At 37.9% G+C, this 19,178-nt stretch overlaps 1 pseudogene; it reads left to right on the forward strand.

The window, feature by feature from the left end:
• Nucleotides 1–930: 930 nt before the first annotated feature.
• On the forward strand, nt 931–13,584 carry LOC104086496 (NAC domain-containing protein 83-like; annotated as a pseudogene).
• The last annotated feature ends 5,594 nt before the right edge of the window (nt 13,585–19,178 follow it).

Genomic DNA, 19,178 nt, shown 5'->3' on the forward strand with positions numbered 1-19,178 from the left:
AGCCACAACCACCTTTGGCAGTAACATATATCTTTCCTTTCAACAACTTCTTAGAGGTGCCAAATGCCCTTTCATAATAGATAAATTGCAGATGCCTAGTGTTAGGACAAAGTATGATAAGGCAATTTTTTTTGTAAGCTACTAAGTTGTGATTGTGCCACACAGAGGTAAAGTTTATGTAATCACCCTTCTGTGTTTTTTGGTAAGGATATCTATATCCTTGTGTTGTAATCATTGGAGGTAAGGCTATCCCCTCCTATTTTTGAAGATAAATACAACACCCCAGTGAACCCTGGAAAAATATATTAAAAAAATAATCAAAAAGAGGGAATTATGTAAATTGCCCGTTAATTTCTTTTCATCTATTAAACTTAAACAACCCACTTCAAATAATCTGTTAGATTTAGGGTTCTAGACCAAACATGTGAAAGGATCATATCTGTCCGGGGATATATATTAAGGACCAAAATAAAACAACCCTAATATATTAAGGACTATTTGGATCATTTCTCCATTAAAAATTTCCTATTGGATGAGTGGAGTTAGAAAAAATAAATAAATTGTAAACGAAAAAGAAAAAAATAAAAGGAAATTAAACTAGTATTAATTAGTTCAATTGTGAAAAACTTAGCATTGTATATAAAGATTATGAAAAAACTAACTTGAGTCCCAAGCCTAACCTTCCGCAGAAATGAACACTTCTTTTCTCTCCTAAAAATTTGTTTCCTAAATTTTCTCTGTTGGATTTAACCTGATCAGATATCTATAAATAGTCAATTAACTTCCGCCTTTCGTTTAGGGTTTTCTTTCATAGTTCTTGTCTTCTTACTTGAGAGAACAAAACTTCTTGTCTTTGCAAATTCTGGCAATTACTATTGTCTCATTCTTGTGTTTCTCTATAAGCAAGAAAAAGAGACGACCATATATACCATGTCGACGGTACCAGCTGCACGCCGGCGTGTCATGGGTGTTCGGTTTCACCCAACTGAATCAGAGTTGATCAACTTTCTGAAAAGGTTCCTAAAGGGCGAGCCTTTGCCGAGTGAATGCCCTAATTTCCAACTTGCCGATATCTATGGAGACCAACCACCATGGGAGATATTTGGAGCTTCTAATCATCCCGAAGAGAAGGTTCGCTATTTTTTTACTCGGTTGAAGAAGCAGAAGAGCGAACATACAAGGGTTCGTCGAACTTGCACCAACGGGACATGGAAAGGCCACACATGTATTGATCCTATCAAGAATGGTAAGGGAACTGTGGTTGGGTTTAGAAGATGTTTCAAGTTTCAAACTAGTCGTAGTAAAGAAGGAGAGCACAATAAAATTTGGCTGATGAAAGAATATTCCGTCAGGGGATGATTTCTTTAGAGAAAATAATATTCCTAAGGAGGATATTGTTGTATGCCGAATCAAGAAGAATATAAGATCAAATAAAAATCATGGGGTAAATATGGAGGAACAAGATGTTCCAAAAGTAATCGAAGCTACTCCTATGTTGCATGAAACGGATGAAGATATAATCTGGTAAGCATGACTAATGAAAGGGAAGCAGAATATCAATGGGAGGAGAGACACGCAGCAATCAATTTATATATAATAGTGACTTTTATTGAATGAACTAGTAGATAGAAGTTATAGGAAAATAGAGCTTTTATTAGGTAACCGTTTCTCATTAGAACAAACTTCGTAAGAGAAACTTGCTATTGCCAGAAGAATTTTCTTGTATTCACATATATATGGAGTATCACTTAATATAACTTTGACATGATTTCTGCTATATATTGTTGTAGGTATAATGCTTACTATCTGTTGCCTGGCAGTAATTCTTTGTCATTATTCATGCTAATCAAATAATTTTAACTTCATCTTTCACAATTTTTGTTGGATCAAATCCATCATCTGGCTAGCTATAAAAACAAATTACTGCCCATATTATTCTTGCAGTGTATCTTGTTGGTTTCACTAAATAAAATTATTATTTGTTGTTTTGATTTTCTTGTCACATTCTTACTAGTTTCTATCTGTATAAATTACATACGTATATATGCTTTAATAAGGCTGGTGTAGACTTTTATAATTACTCTCTAAAGTTTTTATTTTCTTCCACATATTTAGATGAGTGACCGAACTCCGAATTGATCCATATCAGTGACTGTTGACATTTTATGATTATTTTTTAACTTGTAACCCCATATGGTCAAGTTAACTGTACTAAGCTTGTTGTTAAAACACGACTAAAGTAAACCACTTTGAACCCCAGCAGTGAATTGTTTTCAAGTAAAAGAAGCCCATTTTAAATTTTCTCTAGGTAGATACAGAATACAATGTAATTTTTGTAATCCGATTATCTCCATTTCCCATATTGTCTCCATAAATATTTCCCCCAAGTTCTTATAACTTGGATGGATAATGATGTCCCATACTAATATCATGTTTATGTTTAATTAATTAATCACGTCTTAACCATGCATGATTAATTAGGATTATGAATATTTCCATATAAATATTTGCTAACAAAAGATTTGGTGTGCCATCTTCCAATCATTGCAATTGGAGGCATACTATTTCCATTTAAATAGTACTCGGACTAATAGGATGTTCCAGTTGTGCACCTGAACACATAATAAAGTGTTCCAATTAGACACTCGCCGGGGGAGATATTGGAAAAATGGTTCTTGATTTTTAATTTTTAACGAGGAGAGCCTTTAAATGTATTTAACGGAGTAGGAGTTTGTTTTTAATTGATTGGGTTCTTTTTTAACTGACATGTATTGTTTTTGTTTGTTATAGTAACTGCTTATATATCTGATGTGTATAATTACAGGAGGTGGCATATATATTTTAAGTGATTAATTTATTCACGTGACGAACACGAGCAGACAGAAGCTTTTTCAAGTTTGAGACAGAAGTGTCTAATATGAACATTTTATGATGTGTTTAGATGCTCAATCGGAATAAGCCTGAGGTCGAATATCTAAATAAAATATATTAACAAGTTTAAGCGGCTCTCAATATATTCCGCCTATACTAGCAGTAGTCTTTAAAGGTAGGTCCACGGAGTAAGCAGAAGTGTACTCTATATCAATTTGTTATAGGAACAAATGCTTCTCACCGAGATGCTTCAAGTCGTTGCCAAATATCCAGCATTAAATATTTGAGGCACATCAACTATGAATTCAAATATGCTATTTTTATTAGTTTGTCCTTGATAAGAAATAGTAAAATAGAAAATTCTGATACCAAAAAATTGTTTGTGCTGATTCTAGCAAAACTGCTTTGCAAAACTATAAAAGATAGATGCTTGCTGTCTCCTGTTTAGGTGGTTCCTTCGACTGATACCGAGATGCATGTTATTTTCCGTTGCAGTGATCAATTGAGTAGTAAGCAAGTATAATTTCTCAAGTGTTCAATAAGAAAACAGTGATTCTTTGAGTTGCTAAGATGAAGTTCATGAAACTTGGATCCAAGCTTGATACCTTTCAGTCAGATGGGAACAATGTCAGATATGTTACTTCTGAGTTGGCCTCGGACATCACGGTTAATATCGAAGATGTAAAGTTTTGAAAGGCTCTGTTATTCAATAACCAAAACAATGATTTACAGCATCTATATATACAATACATTCCAGAGTACATAACACTTCTAACCCTATAGAATTCTGTTTTCAATAAACTTCCACCCTAGAGTTTAAGTATGATTAGGAGTCTTCCTTTACATTCCCCCACTACTAAAAAACACTTGTTTATCGACACAGTAGTACCGACAGACATTTTTCCGTCGCTATTTCGAGGGACTTTCCGTCAGAGTCCCTCGGTACTTTTGAACTTTTTAATTTTTAATTTTTAAAAAAAATAACAAACGGACAACTCTCGGTAAATAATCATACTTTGACCGGTCAAAAATATAATTGGTTGTACCGATGCACTCCGTCAGTAATTTACCGACAGACTCTCTCACAACATTTTCTATTTATATTTTTGAATTATTTTTTTAGGTACAGACGGTGTCTCTCGGTAAATTTAAAAAAAATAAAAAAATACAAGTTATCAACGTACTCAATCGCTATTGCATTTACATAATATTTTGAATTTTGTTCTTACAGTACCGATGGACTTCCGTCGGTAATTTAAATATATAATCTTATACATTATTATTTTGTATTTTTTATTACACAATAGCGAGGGAGGCTGTCGGTAAGTCCCTCGGTAAATATTTACTTAATTATCTTAATGGTTGATTAGCCTATTTATTGAAATTTATACTAAGTGGAACTGTATTTATGGTAATTACACTACTTAAAACTATATTAGTGGTAATTAGCTTAGTAATTTATAATTACATAAAGTAAAAGTGAATTTGTAGTATCATTAACCATATTGATTAACCTATACATTAATAATTACACACTAAGAAGAAGTGTATTAGTCATTTCTGTAAGAAATATTAGTGATGGTTTATCTTATAAATTGATAATTACTGTAAGTAGAAGTGTATTAATGGTGTCCTTAAGTAACGTTAACAATTGATTATCATAGACATTGATAATATACTAAGCAAAAGTGTATTAGTTGCATTTAGCTTGTAGATTGATAATTACACGAAGTATAAGTGTATTAATAATATATCTATAAGTAATGTTGGTGATTGATTAGCCTATATACATTGATAATAGCACTAAGTATTAGTGAACTAGTGGCATCCTTATATAAGTAACGTTAGTGATTGATTAGCCTATACATTGATAATTATGCACTAAATGGAAGTGTATTAATGCTATTTGTGAGAAATGTCTGTGATTGTTTATCTTTAGTTTTATAATTAAAGTAAGTAGAGGTTTATTAGTGGTATCGTTAAGTAATGTTAATAATTTATTAGCCTATATATTGATAATTACACTAAGTGAAAGTGTAATAGTTATAATTACCTTATAGATTGATAATTACACTAAGTAGAAGTGTACTAAGAATATATCCTTAAGTAATGTTACAAACTAGGTAGAAGCTTGTCACGACCCAAAACCTAACCCATCGTGATGGCGCCTATCGTGGTACTAGACAAGCCGATCTTTCCAAAACACTTTCAAAATTTAACAGAAATGAATTAATACATTTAAAATAACCGGAGTTTCTCATAAATACGTTGTAAAACCCAAATAAAATATAAGTGTAAAAAAATAGCCCGACATCGGGGTGTCACTAAGTCATGAGAAACTAAACTCTCAATCTAAAAGATAGTGTCTACAATAGTATGCGTCTAGATATCAATACAGAGAAAGAAAGTTAATAAGGAAGGAGCACAAGGTCTGCAAACGCCGGCAGCTACCTCGTAAATATCCGAAAAATCAACTGCGCACGAACTCAATGACCTCCACGTCCGGTCACACCTGGATCTGCACACAGGATACAGGGAGTAACGTGAGTACTTCCAACTCAGTAAGTAACAGAATTAAATAAGGAACTAAGAAGCAGTGACGATCTACACAAATGCAGTTCATTTCAGTAATTTCAGCAAGAAAAATAGGTATGCTTTCAATCTGGTGTTTTAAATCAAAACATTTCGAGCTCAGGAACAACAATATAAGCCCTCCAGAAAGTTTCACAACAACAACAATTAGCAACGAAGTGCAAAAACAAATAAGAGCAAGTACAGCCTCACAGGGCTACTATCACTCATCTATCTCAACAACTCAATCACTCGACTCTCAGTCTCAATACCCACAATCAAAGGTACATGCGCTCACAGGGGTGTATAGACTCCAGAGGGGCTCCTACATCCCAAGCGCTATATTGCTACGGCGTGCAACCCTACCCAATACTGCTACGGCATGTAGCTCGATCCATATATTATTGCGGCGTGCAGCCCGATCCGATATATGACCCGAAGGCTTGTTGCGGCGTGCAACCCGATCCAATATATCTCACATAGCTCTCAACCCGGCACTCATGCCCTATCTTAGTCACTAACCTCTCCAGCCCCTCGGGCTCACAGAATATCATAAAAATTAGCCAAAATAGAGAATACAACAAGTATCAACAAGAAATGAGAGGGAATGGAGATATAACACACAAGTAAAACTGTGACTGAATACAAGACAATAATTAGCAGTCAATTCAACAAGTATTCGACCGCTGCGAGTCCCAACAATGATATCATATGGCCTAAGCATGGCTTCTAACATGAAAGACAGTCAATTGCTCAAGACAAGGAAAAACAAGTAATAATAATGGCTATTCGACTGTTTCGACTTTACAGTCTCACGGGATGGACCAAGTCATAATCCCTCATGTTGCATGCTCACACGCCCATCACCTAGCATGTGCGTCACCTCCAAATATTCACATCATATAAATTCTCAAGATTTCATACCCTCAAAACCAGATTTAAGACTGTTACTTATGTCAATCCGAGCAAAATCCTACTCCGCGATGACTTTGCCTCTCAAATCGGCCTCCAAATGTCCCGAATCTAGCCACAAGTAATACAACACAATCAATAAAGGCTAAAGGGATCAATTCCACAAGAAAACTACGAAATTACAGCCAAAATCCGAAATCGGCTCAAACCCGGCCCCCGAGCCCACGTCTCGAAATCTGACAAAAGTCACAAAATCCAAAAGCTCATTCACCCACGAGTCTAGTCATACCAAATTTACCAAATTCCGACCTCAATTGCCCCTCCAAAACCCCAAAGTTCACTCTCCAATTCCCAAGCCCTAAATCCCCAAATTTCCAATTCCAATCCCTAATTAAATGATGAAAAAATCCATAGATTCATAGAAATTAGACCAATACGGGTTAGAATCACTTACCCCAACGTCCTCCTTGAAAACCTTCAAAAAATCGCCTCTCTCCCGGGCTCCCCAAGTCCAAAATTGAAAATGGAAGACAAAACCTCGAGCTGGGGTTTTCTGCCCAGTTAAAACCACACCCGTTGTCCTAGTTCCGCACCTGCGGAACCGGCCTCCGCTTCTGTGAAAATTCATTAAAAGCCTAACTCGGGTCCTACGATCGCTTGACCGCATCTGCGGTCATCGCAGATGTGGGACCCAAGTCGTACATGCGATCCATCTGTGCATCTGCGCCTTCCAAACTGCTTCTGCGACCACCACAGATGTGGGATTTCCACACTGCAGGTGTGGAAAGCACTAGTAGCATCAGCTTCAGCTGCACTTCTCTAACTCCAAACCTTTCGTTAACCACCCGGAATCACCCCGAGGCCCTCGAGACCACAAACAAACATACCAACATATCCTATAACCTCATACAAACTTAGTCTAACCTTTTGATCACTCAAATCAACATCAAAACACCAAATTACACCCGAATTCAGGCCTAAGAACTTCTAAACTTCTAAATTCCGCAAACGACGCCAAAGCCTATCAAACCATGTCCGAATGACCTCAAATTTTACACACACATCACAAATGACACCACGAACCTACTCCAACTTCCGGAAATCCATTCCGACCCCGATATCAAATTTTCCATTGCCGACCAAAATCGTCAAATTTTTAATTTTCGCCAATTCAAGCCTAATTCCACTACAGACCTCCAAATCACATTCCGAACGCACTCCTAAGTCCAAAACCACCTAACGGAGCTAACGAAACTATCAAAATTCAAATCTGCGATTGTTTACACATAAATCAACATCCAGTTGAGTTTTCTAACTTAAGCTTATAATAAAGAGACTAAGTGTCTCAATTGATTTTGAAACCACTCCGGACCCGAACCAACTAACCTGACATATCATAATATAACTGAAGAACACAAAAAGAAGCAGAAATAGGGGAAACGGGGCTATAACTCTCGAAACGATCGGCCGGGTCGTTACATCCTCCCCCTCTTAAACAAACGTTCGTCCTCGAATGGGTCTAGAAACATACCTGAAGTCTCAAATAGGTGTGGATATCTACTCCGCATCTCCCGCTCGGTCTCCCAGGTGGCCTTCTCAAAGGCTGACCTCTCCACTGAACCTTCACTGAAGCTATATCCTTTGACCTCAACTTTCAAACCTGCCGATCCAAAATGGCCATCGGCTCCATATCATAAGTCATATCACCATCCAACTGAACCGTGCTGAAATCCAAAACATGGGACGGATCTCCAATATACTTCCGAAACATAGAAACGTGAAACACTGGATGCACACTCGACAAACTGGGTGGCAAGGCAAGCTTGTAAGCCACCCCTATCCTCTGAAGCACTTTAAAAGGCCCAATGAACCGGGGGTTCAACTTGCCCTTCTTCCCAAACCTCATAACATCCTTCATGGGTGATACCTTCAGCAAAACCTTCTCCCCAACCATGAAATACACATCACAGACCTTCCTATCCATATAGCTCTTCTGCCTAGACTGCGCCATGCGAAGCCGCTCCTGAATCAATTTCATCTTGTCTAATGCATGCTGGACCAAGTTTGTACCCAAGAGCCTAGCCTCACCCGGATCAAACTATCCTACTGGAGATCTACACCTCCTCCCATATAGAGCCTCGTACGGAGTCATCTGAATGCTCAATTGATAACTGTTGTTATATGCAAACTTCGCGAGCGGCAGAAACTGGTCCCAAGAACCCCGAAAGTCAATGACACAAGCATGTAACATGTCCTCCAATATCTGGATAGTGCGCTCGGACTGTCCATCCGTCTGAGGGTGAAAGGCTGTGCTCAACTCAACCTGATTACCCAAATCTCGCTGCACGGCCCTCCAAAACTGCGATGTAAACTGAGTGCCCCTATCTGAAATGATGGAAAGTGGGACACCATGCAGGAGAACAATCTCTCGGATGTATATCTCAGCCAACCGCTCTGAAGAGTAAGTAGTACCAACTGGAATGAAGTGCGCGGACTTGGTCATCTAATCCACAATAACCCAAATAGCATCGAACTTCCTCGAAGTTTGTGGGAGCCCACCTGCGAAGTCCATGGTGATCCGCTCCCACTTCCACTCTGGGATCTCTAACCTCTGAAGCAAGCCACCCGGTCTCTGATGTTCATACTTAACTTGCTGACAGTTGAGACACCGAGCCACAAACCCAACTATATCCTTATTCATCCGCCTCCACTAATAGTGCTGTCTCAAATCCTGGTACATCTTCACGACACCCGGATGGATGGAATACCGCGAGCTGTGGGCCTCTTCAAGAATCAACTCTCGGAGCCCATCCACATTGGGTACACATATCCGGCCCTGCATCCTTAACACACCATCATCACCAATAGTTACATCTCTAGCATCACCTCGCTGAATCTTGTCCTGAAGAACGAGTAGGTGGGGGTCATCATACTGATGCTCCCTGATACGGTCATAAAGAGAAGACCTGAACACCATACAAGCCAATACTCGACTCGGCTCCGAAATATCCAATCTGATAAGATGGCCAACTAAGGCCTGAACATCCAATGCCAAAGGTCTCTCTGCTACTGGAAGATATGCTAAACTCCCCAAACTCTTCGCCTGGAGACTCAAAGCATCGGCCACCACATTGGCCTTCCCCGGATGGTACAAAATAGTGATATCATAGTCCTTGAGAAGCTCCAACTATCTCCGCTGGCACAAATTAAGATCCTTCTACTTGAACAGGTGCTGCAAACTCCGGTGATCAGTATAGATCTCACAATGAACCCCATACAAATAGTGCTGACAAATCTTTAAGGCATGCACAATAGCTGCTAACTCAAGATCATGGAGAGGATAGTTCTTCTCATGAGTCTTCAACTGGCGCGAGGCTTTGGCAATCACCCTACTCTCCTATATCAGAACACATCCAATACCTATCCTCGAAGCATCACAATACACGGTGTAAGAACCTAAAGCTGATGGCAGAACTAACACTGGAGTTGTGGTCAAGGAAGTCTTGAGCTTCTGAAAGCTCTCCTCACACTCATCCGACCACCTGAATGGAGCACCCTTTTGGGTCAATTTGGTCAAGGGCGATGCAATAGATGAAAATCCCTCCACAAAGAGACGGTAATAGCCTGCCAAATCAAGAAAGATCCTAATCTCCGTGGCTGAGGACGGTCTAGGCCAACTCTGCACCGCTTCTATCTTCTTTGGATCCACCTGAATACCCTCACTGGACACCATGTGCCCCAAGAATGCTACCGAACCGAGCCAAAACTCACACTTGGAGAACTTTGTATAAAGCTTCTCCTCCCTCAATCTCTGTAATGCAATCCTCAGATGCTGAGCATGCTCCTCCTGGCTACGAGAGTACACCGGGATGTCATTAATGAATACAATAACGAATGAGTCTAAATAGGGATGGATTACGCTGTTCATCAAATGCATGAACGCTGATGGGGCATCGGTCAACCCAAAAGACATCACTAAGAACTCATAATGGCCATATCGGGTCCTGAAAGCTATCTTAAGAATATCCGAATCCCGATTCTTCAGCTGGTGATACCCTGACCTCAAATCAATCTTGGAGAACACCCTCGCCCCCTGAAGCTGGTCAAATATATCATCAATACGAGAAAAAGGATACTTGTTCTTGACTGTGACCTTGTTTAACTGCCTGTAATCAATGCACATCCTCATGGAACCATCCTTCTTCTTCACAAATAGAATCGATGCACCCCAAGGTGACACACTAGGCCGAATAAACCCCTTTATCAAGGAGTTCCTGAAGCTGTCCTTTCCACTCCTTCAACTCCATCGGTGCCATATGATACGGTGGGATAAAAATGGTAAATCTTAGTGATTATTTAATTATCTTAAATTGATAACTAAAGTAAGTAAAAATATATTTGTGGCATCGTTAATTAATATTAATAATTAATTAACTAATTCATTGAAAATTACACAAACTAAAAATGATAAATCTTAGTGATTATTTAATTATCTTAAATTGATAACTAAAGTAAGTAGAAATATATTTGTGGCATTGTTAATTAATATTAATAATTAACTAATTAATTCATTGAAAATTACACAAACTAAATTTGAGAATTATATTAATAAATTTTTATGAATTATACAATCATATGTTAGGCTTTTGTAAAATATTAGTTTGATTTTCATTGATTCATAGTAATTTGTTAGTTAGAATTTAATTAATTGTCAATTTGATATTTTATATAATAATACTTATAAGTAATTGATATATTAGCTTGAATAAAACCTGCACATTGGACAATTAGCAGAAATACAATAAAGAAACCCTAACCTTAGTCAAATTTTCTTTTCTCCCTGTTCTTTCTCTTCTCCTCCCTCTAACGGCGACCAACCCTCAGCCATCGTCTCTCTGTTCCTCCTTCCGACCAGCCATCGCCTCTCTTTTCCTCCTTCCGGCCAGCCATCGTCTCTCTCTTCCTCCGCTCCCCAGCGACGACCAGCCCGAGGGACATGTAATTTTTCTTTTATCTCCCAATTTCGTTTCGATTGTTGCTGCTTCTTTTAGATTTTCGTCCCAATTTTGTTTAGGTTGTTGCTGCTTCTTTCAATGGTTGCATTTTGGATTGTTGCATTTTGGATTTTCGTCCCAATATTAGATTTTCGTCTAGTGATGTTCCCGTTAGGGAAAACGGAAAAATAAAAGTTATTGGAACTGAACACATCTGACATGTTTCTATGAGTTTCCTCCTATTATTGGTTATTATTTGGTGCAAATTTAAGCTTTCTTTCTGTTTATTTTTTAAGCATATCTTGCTAATAATAGTGATTGATGGTCCATTTCTTGCTGGAAACTTTCTTACTTCTGGCTTTTTCTCATGCGGAAAGTTGAGACCCCGCTAAGAGGAGATTGGTAATTATTTAAAGATCTGAGTCTTGATTTTTTCTAACATTACATGAATTTATTAACTCTTTTTGTTTCATTTGCAGGAAGCTGCTCTTAAGAGACCTGGGAAACGTGATGAGGTTTGGAAGAAGACCCACACAAAAAGCAAAGTCGGGAAAAAAGCTTGGGTTGAGCCACAGGCTGAGGAGGCTTATGTAAGATCGAGATTAACTTAAAATTTCTTTTATAATGATATGTTTATATACTAAATTTCACTTTTAATGTAGAATCAGTATAAAAAAGCATTGGAAGAGCTCGCTAGGAGTCAGCCGACCGAAGAGCAAGGCCAGTCAATCATGCCATCGGAGGAAGAAACTCTCCCATTTTGGTTGAACGTGGTTGGAGGCGTGTATAAGGGTAGAGCATACGGCCTATCCTCCGAGCGCAACTATCATCGCCTCGAGTGTGGACTACAAGGTATATACGTTTTTGTTCATAAGCTCTTCTTTTTGTTAGCTGTGTTTCGGGGGCTGTTTTTGGGGATATGACACTGCCAATCTTCCTTCTGGCAAAGATTACCTATGTTTCACTAATGTTTGAGAACATATATCAAGCAAATGTTTTACTATATAAAGTGCGTAGTTGTGGAAAAGTCTATAAGCCATAGTACACTGTACTAACCATTCTATAGAAAAGGAGTTTGATTCTCTATAAGTTGTATGACAAAGTTATAATTATCTGTTATATTTATTACTTGGCTGATGGTGCACTATTTTTAATTGCTTGGTTTTTCTTAGCAATAAGCAAACTGAGAATGTAGGGGAACTTAAACTTGTTTTAAAGAGTGATGTCAACTTTACACCTTGGATAGTTGTTTGTCTTTTTGGGTGCAATTTAAGAGAACAAAACAGTCTATTTTCAAGCATATTAAAGCTTAGAGAAAAGGTTATTTCTTCTTTTGAAGGAAGGCCATAAACCAGAAATACTGTTTAGGGGTATGCATTGAAGAGGGGAAGATTCTAATGTATTTTTGAGTATTGCCCTATTGCAAATTGTTCATATAGAGAATAAAACTTGACATTTGAAGTAGTAGCACAAGTTTTGGACCTGTAAAAAGATTTTTTTAAAATGTGGCCAAAGAAATGAGACAGAATCCGCATAACAAAAAAATCCAACCAAGTGGCTAAAGTAATCGGATTGGTAATGTAATTTATATTTCCTCCTTCAAGAAACATGAAAAGTTTGAAATATAGTAGTACAATTTTAATATATTACTACGCTTACCTGCGTTTCACTAATGTTTGAGAACATATATGAAGCAAATGTTTTACTATATAAAGTGCATAGTTGTGGAAATAATGTTTCATGTTGTATAGAAAACTATATCTATGATAAGTATTAGTAATTTGTAACTTGATAATTTTTTCCACTTTTCTTTTGTGGATTACAAGGTATTGGGACCGTGCAAAGTGAGGACCTTGAGGAGATTGGCGAATGATTCAACAACTTCTTAGAAACTATGCAGATGAACGAGAAAAAAGAAAGCATGAACAGAAGATTAGGACCGCACTTAGGAATGACATTGAGTCCCTCAAGGCTCAAGTGAACCACTTAATCGGCTTGCCTTTCTCTCGGCCAAAAAGCCACATTTATGAAGAGGGTGAAAGTGATGGAAACAATATAAATGATGAAGAAGATGAAGGGGAATCTGGAGATGATGAGTGATTTTATGTTTGGTTGGATTGTTGTTTAGTTGGATGCTTACTTTGAATATTATATTTTGAAGTTTGGTTGGATAGTTTTGATGTTTGATGGGATAATTTGGATGTTTGGATAGTTTATAAAGTTTTATTCTTATTAATTTGTGTTTTATTGTGGTTGTATTTATGTTTCTATTGTAATATTCTGGTTGGCAGGTGGTGCAACAAAATATAAGCACTGCCCCTATCAAAAATATACCTAGATTTACCGAGGGACTTACTGACAGAGTCTGTCGGAAAAATTGTTTATTTGTCGATCCAGAAATCATACTTACCGAGGGAGTCCATCGGTAGATTTAAAACAAATTTTCAAATTTTGTTGTACATACCGACAATATCCATCAGAATATGAATTTATACAGATTTTTAAATTTTAAATTACTAAAATAAAATTCTAAATATACCGATGGTATCCGTTGGTAATAACAAATTATTATTTTTAATTTACCGACAGACAGTCGTCAGTATTGATATTATTGATATTATATTATTTTATAATATACCGACGAATGTCCGTTGGTAAGTACAATTATTTGACCAAATAGTGTGAGAAAGGTACCGATGGCTTTCTGATGGGGTCCATCAGTAATTACCGAGGGATTCTATCGGTTGCTTTTATCGAGAAAAGGTTTATCTACGTACCACTAACCGACGGACTTCCTTCGGTAAAGCCTTGTTATCGAGGGACGTCCCACGGTAATTTGCGTCGGTAAACTGGTGATTTTTAGTAGTGCCTCTCAAGTTGAGCAGGATCTAGTAGCACTTCCAACTTGTTCCTTAGCAATGAAAATCGAGATGTTGTTAGTGGCTTAGTCAAGACATCAGCTATTTGATCATGCGAGTTCACATATCGAACTTGTAAAGGCTTTGCACGAACTCTATCACGGACAAAATAAAAATCAATCTCCATATGCTTTGTCCATGAGTGAAAAATGGGATTCGATGTTAATAGCACTAAGATTGGTACACCATTGTGTTGGAACTTTAGAGAAAAAGCAACCAATTTCTCGAAGAAGGTGTTCAACCCACGTAACTTCTGACGTAGCAGAAGCTAAGGCTCGATACTCGGCCTCTGTACTCGACCAAGAAACAACTTTTTGTTTACGTGAAGCCCATGAAACAAGGTGAGAGCCTAAGAACAAAGCAAATCCAGTAGTCGACTTCCAATCAATAACATCACCTCCCCAGTCTGAGTCTGTATAACCGTGTATTAAGGACGAGGATTGTGAAGTAAAAAATAAACCATATGATGGAGTCGCCTTAATATACCGTAGAATGCATTTAACAACAACCCAATGTGAGTCCAATGAATTATGCATGAACTGAGACACCTTGTTCACCGCATAAGCTATGTCCGGACGCGTAAAGGTTAGATACTGTAGTGCCCCAACAACAGTGTGGTATAATGTAACATCAAAAAAGTGAGCACCATTTGTAGTTGAGAGTTTGTTTGTAGCGGAAGCTGGTGTAGATGTAACGCCCCCGCCGGTCGTTTTGAGTATTTTAGCCCCGATCACCTAAATTATGATTCCTATATGCTATATTGTGATTATGTAACTTGCCGGGATGTTTGGTTTTGGTTTCGGTTTCGGAGTGAAAAGGAACACATAGTCCAAAGTTGAAAGTTTAAGTTGTAAGAGTTGACCGTAGTTTGACTTTTGTGTAGATGACCCCAGAATGGAGTTTTGATAATTTCAATAGCTCCATATGGTGATTTTAAACCTAGGAGCGCGACCAGATGATGATTTGGAGGACCGTAGGTCCTTTCGGTGTAAGTTGGCAAAAGTTGAAAATGGAAGGTTTGGAAGTTTTACCGGGAGTTGAATTTATTGATATTGTTGTCGGAATTCGATTTTGAAAGTTAGAATAGGTCTGTAATGTCATTTAAAACTTGTGTGCAAAATTTGAGGTCAATCAGACTTGATTTGATAGGTTTGGACATCGAATGTGAAATTTAGAAGTTTATTAGTTCATAGGCTTGAATTTGGGTTGAGATTCGTAGAATAGGTGTTGTTTGATATGATTTTTGGCCACGAGTAGGTCTGTTATGTGTATTGGAACTAGTTGGTATATTCGGACGGGGTTCTGGGGACCCCAGGTGTGAATCGGATGGAAATTAGATCAATTTTTGGACTTATGAAATTTCTATAAAATTCCAGCTTCTGGTGTCATTACATCTGCGGAGGGACTGACCGCAGGTGCAGACTCGCACAAGCGAGCTGTTGCTCGCAGAGGCAGAAAATGGCTTGCCCAGCTGAGGTCGGTGAAGCGAGAAATATTCCGCAGAAGCGACTCCGCATCTACGATGGCAAGTGTGCAGAAGCGCTAGTGATTATAGGTGCTACACTGCACCCGCAGAAGCGCAAGTGCAGGTGCGCTTAAGGTGTCTGCGGAAGCGAGATTTCAGGGCCTAAGCATGGGCCGCACCTGCGATGGAAATTCCGCAGGTGCAGAAGTAAGGTCACAAGTGCGAAAGCCGTAGGGAGAAAATGGCCAAGTCGGGGGGGGGGGGGGGAGGTTCAATGTTCATTCCTCTATTTTTCGATTTTGGGAGCTCGGGTGAAGCGATTCTCAGGAGATTTTAAAGGAAACATTAGGGTAAGAATTTCTAACCTAATTTTGGTTAAATTACTCAAATATATTGTTGTTTTTAGCATTTAATTGGTGTTTTAAGTTAAAAAAATTATGAACATCCCTAAGGTTAAGATTGAGGATTAGAGGGCCGAGTTGTTATCGAAATGTAGTAATTTTGGTATGGTTAGACTCGTCGTTGAATGGGGGATCGAATTTTGTAACTTTTGTAAATTTCGAACGTGGGCCCTGCGTTGACTTTTTATTTATTTGCAAATATTGTAAATTTTATATTTCAAAATATTTTCCTATCGTTATAATTATAGAATGAAATTATTTTAGCGAGATTCGACCCATTTAAAGTTGGATAATCAAGGAAAAAGGCCAACTATTGGATTTAGATATCACGATTTGAGGTAAGTGACTTAACTAACTTTGTGTGGGAGAATCCCCTTAGGATTGGTATTGTTATGAGAATTGTGATGTGTTGAAAGCCGTGTATGCAAGGGGGCGAGTGTATACACGGGCAAAATGTGAAAAATTCTGGTTTTAACTGAGTATCCATGTCATGTATTAATTGAAATTATTTTATCATGTTATGCTCATCATCATTAGTCTATTTTTATATAATCTATCTGCCTTACCTTTTTCCTGCTAATTGCTTTACCTGTTTAGTTGAAGTTTTGTTCCCTTGTATTCCGTGCTCATTATCTGAAAATTGAATTCCTTATTTAGTTGTTAAATTATGAAATATTGATTTTTGAAATTGGTATTAAAATATAAAGGCCGTAAATCATATTGAAATAAAAGTGTTAAATTGTAAAATATTATTCTTTTGAGTTGTTCACTCCCGAATATTTTTGTCGCGATTTTTGTGTACATTGTGATTGAGTCATGGGATCCTTATTGTAGAAAATAATGTTATTGTTGATTTCTTTGACAAGTTGAAATATTTGGGCACTTGAGGAGCAAATTGTGATATGATGTGATATTGATACACATGCGGTGGTATAAGGTATGAGTGTTGAAACACTTGCGGTGAGATAAGGTGGATTTGATAAGCATGGCTAGTAGAGAACTACTAGAAGCCATGCAGTGTGATAAGGTGGGCTAAAACGGGTGATGCTATTTTGGAAAAAATAATTTTTAAAACTAAATGTGAAGGCTCCCACGATGATATAAAGAAAGATTGTCAATTTATTTATGATTTGGGACTACGGGGCGGTACCTCAGGAGTGCCCTTGTTGATATGTTTCTATTGCTTTGTTTATTTATGATTTGGGACTATGAGTCATTACCTCAGGAGTGCCCTTGTTGTTATTTTTCTATTGGTGCACTTGTCTTTGATTGTTTTGTTTTCCTATATATGTAAGTTCTTGTTTTCGTCCGTGGTGTATTGTTTGCCTTTATTCTGTGTAGCTAAATTGTGGCATAATGCTTACTTGTTTCATTATTATTATTATTATTATTATTATTATTATTATTATTATTATTATTATTATTATTATTATTATTATTATTATTATTATTATTATTATTATGTTTATTATTATTATTATTATTATGTTTATTATTATTATTATTATTATTATTATGTTTATTATTATTATTATTATTATTATGTTTATTATGTTTATTATTATGTTTATTATGTTTATTATTATTATTATTATTATTATTATTATTATTATTATTATTATTATTATTATTATTATTATTATTATTATTATTATTATTATTATTATGTTGTTGTTGTTGTTGTTGTTAAATTTTCATCCTGTTTCTTATTATTTTCAGTAGGGCCCTGACCTGATCTCGTCACTACTCTACCGAGGTTAGGCTTGGCACTTACTGGGTACCGCTGTGGTGTACTCATGTTACGCTTTTGCACATATTTTTGTGTAGATCCAAATACTTCCTACCAGACCAGGTATCAGTGAACTGAGTCCGTAGGCGGAGACTTCAAGGTATACTTGCCGGCGTCCGCAGGCCTCAAAGTCCTCCTCTACCTATATTATGTTATTTCCTCATCCTTATTAGACTCTGATGTATAGAGATATTTAGTGTTACTTCATAGAGCTTGTGACTTGTATTTTGCCGGGTTTTGGGAAATTTGCATATGTACTGAGTTGTGTAGATTTTTCCTTATATCAGTTGTTGAGTTTTAAGATTTTAAATTATTAATTCAGTTATTCCGCATGTTTGATAGGCTTACCTAGTCATAGAGACTAGGTGCCGCCATGATATCCCAAAGAGGCAAATTGGGGTCGTGATAAGTTGGTATCAGAGCTCTAGGTTCATAAGTGTTATGAGTCACAAGCAAGTTTAGTACAGTCTCGCGTATCGGTACGAAGACGTTTGTACTTATCTTCGGGAGGCTATGGAACTGTTAGTAAAGCTTCACTTCTTTGATTCCTTATCATGAGAATTTATTGACTTCAAAATTCTAAATGTATGTCTTTCTATTCTCTCACAGATGGTGATGACACGTACAACTGGATCTAATGATCAGACACCCCCGCCCCTGCTAGAGCCGCGAGAGGCCGGGGCTGGGGCAGAGGTCGAGGACGGCCATGTGGTGTAGCCAGAGCACCCGCATGAGCTGCCGGGGAGGAGCCACCAGTAGCTCCAGTTGGAGAGCAGGCACCTGAGACGCCTGTTACTACCCCTTGCACTTTAGGAGACCCTTGCTTAGTCTTTGAGCATGTTTGGTACTCTAGCTCAGGTAGGGTTGATTCTACTTGCTCCTGACACATCTCAGGCTAGGAGAGGAGCACAGACTCCCGCAACCCGTACCCCAGAGCATGGGTCCAGGTTGACCATGTCCCAGAGGTCATACCAGTGCAGCCGGTTGTCCCAGTTCAGCCCGAGGTTAGGGCAGCAGTTTCTGAGGGGGAGCAGCTCAGGCTCGATAGGTACAAAAAGTACCACCCTCCTACTTTCAGCAGTTAAGCTTCAGAGGATGCTCAGAGTTTTTTTGAGGAATGTCATTGTATCCTCCATACTATGGGTATTGTGGAGTCTAGTGAGGTTGCTTTAACTACGTTCCAGCTTAAGGGAGTGGCTTATTAGTGGTGGCGAGCAAATGAGTTCATTAGTCCGGCCGGGGCAGCTTCTCTCGTCT

The sequence above is a fragment of the Nicotiana tomentosiformis genome, chromosome 3, assembly GCF_000390325.3.
Source record: "Nicotiana tomentosiformis chromosome 3, ASM39032v3, whole genome shotgun sequence".
In the NCBI taxonomy this organism is placed as follows: Eukaryota; Viridiplantae; Streptophyta; class Magnoliopsida; order Solanales; family Solanaceae; genus Nicotiana; species Nicotiana tomentosiformis.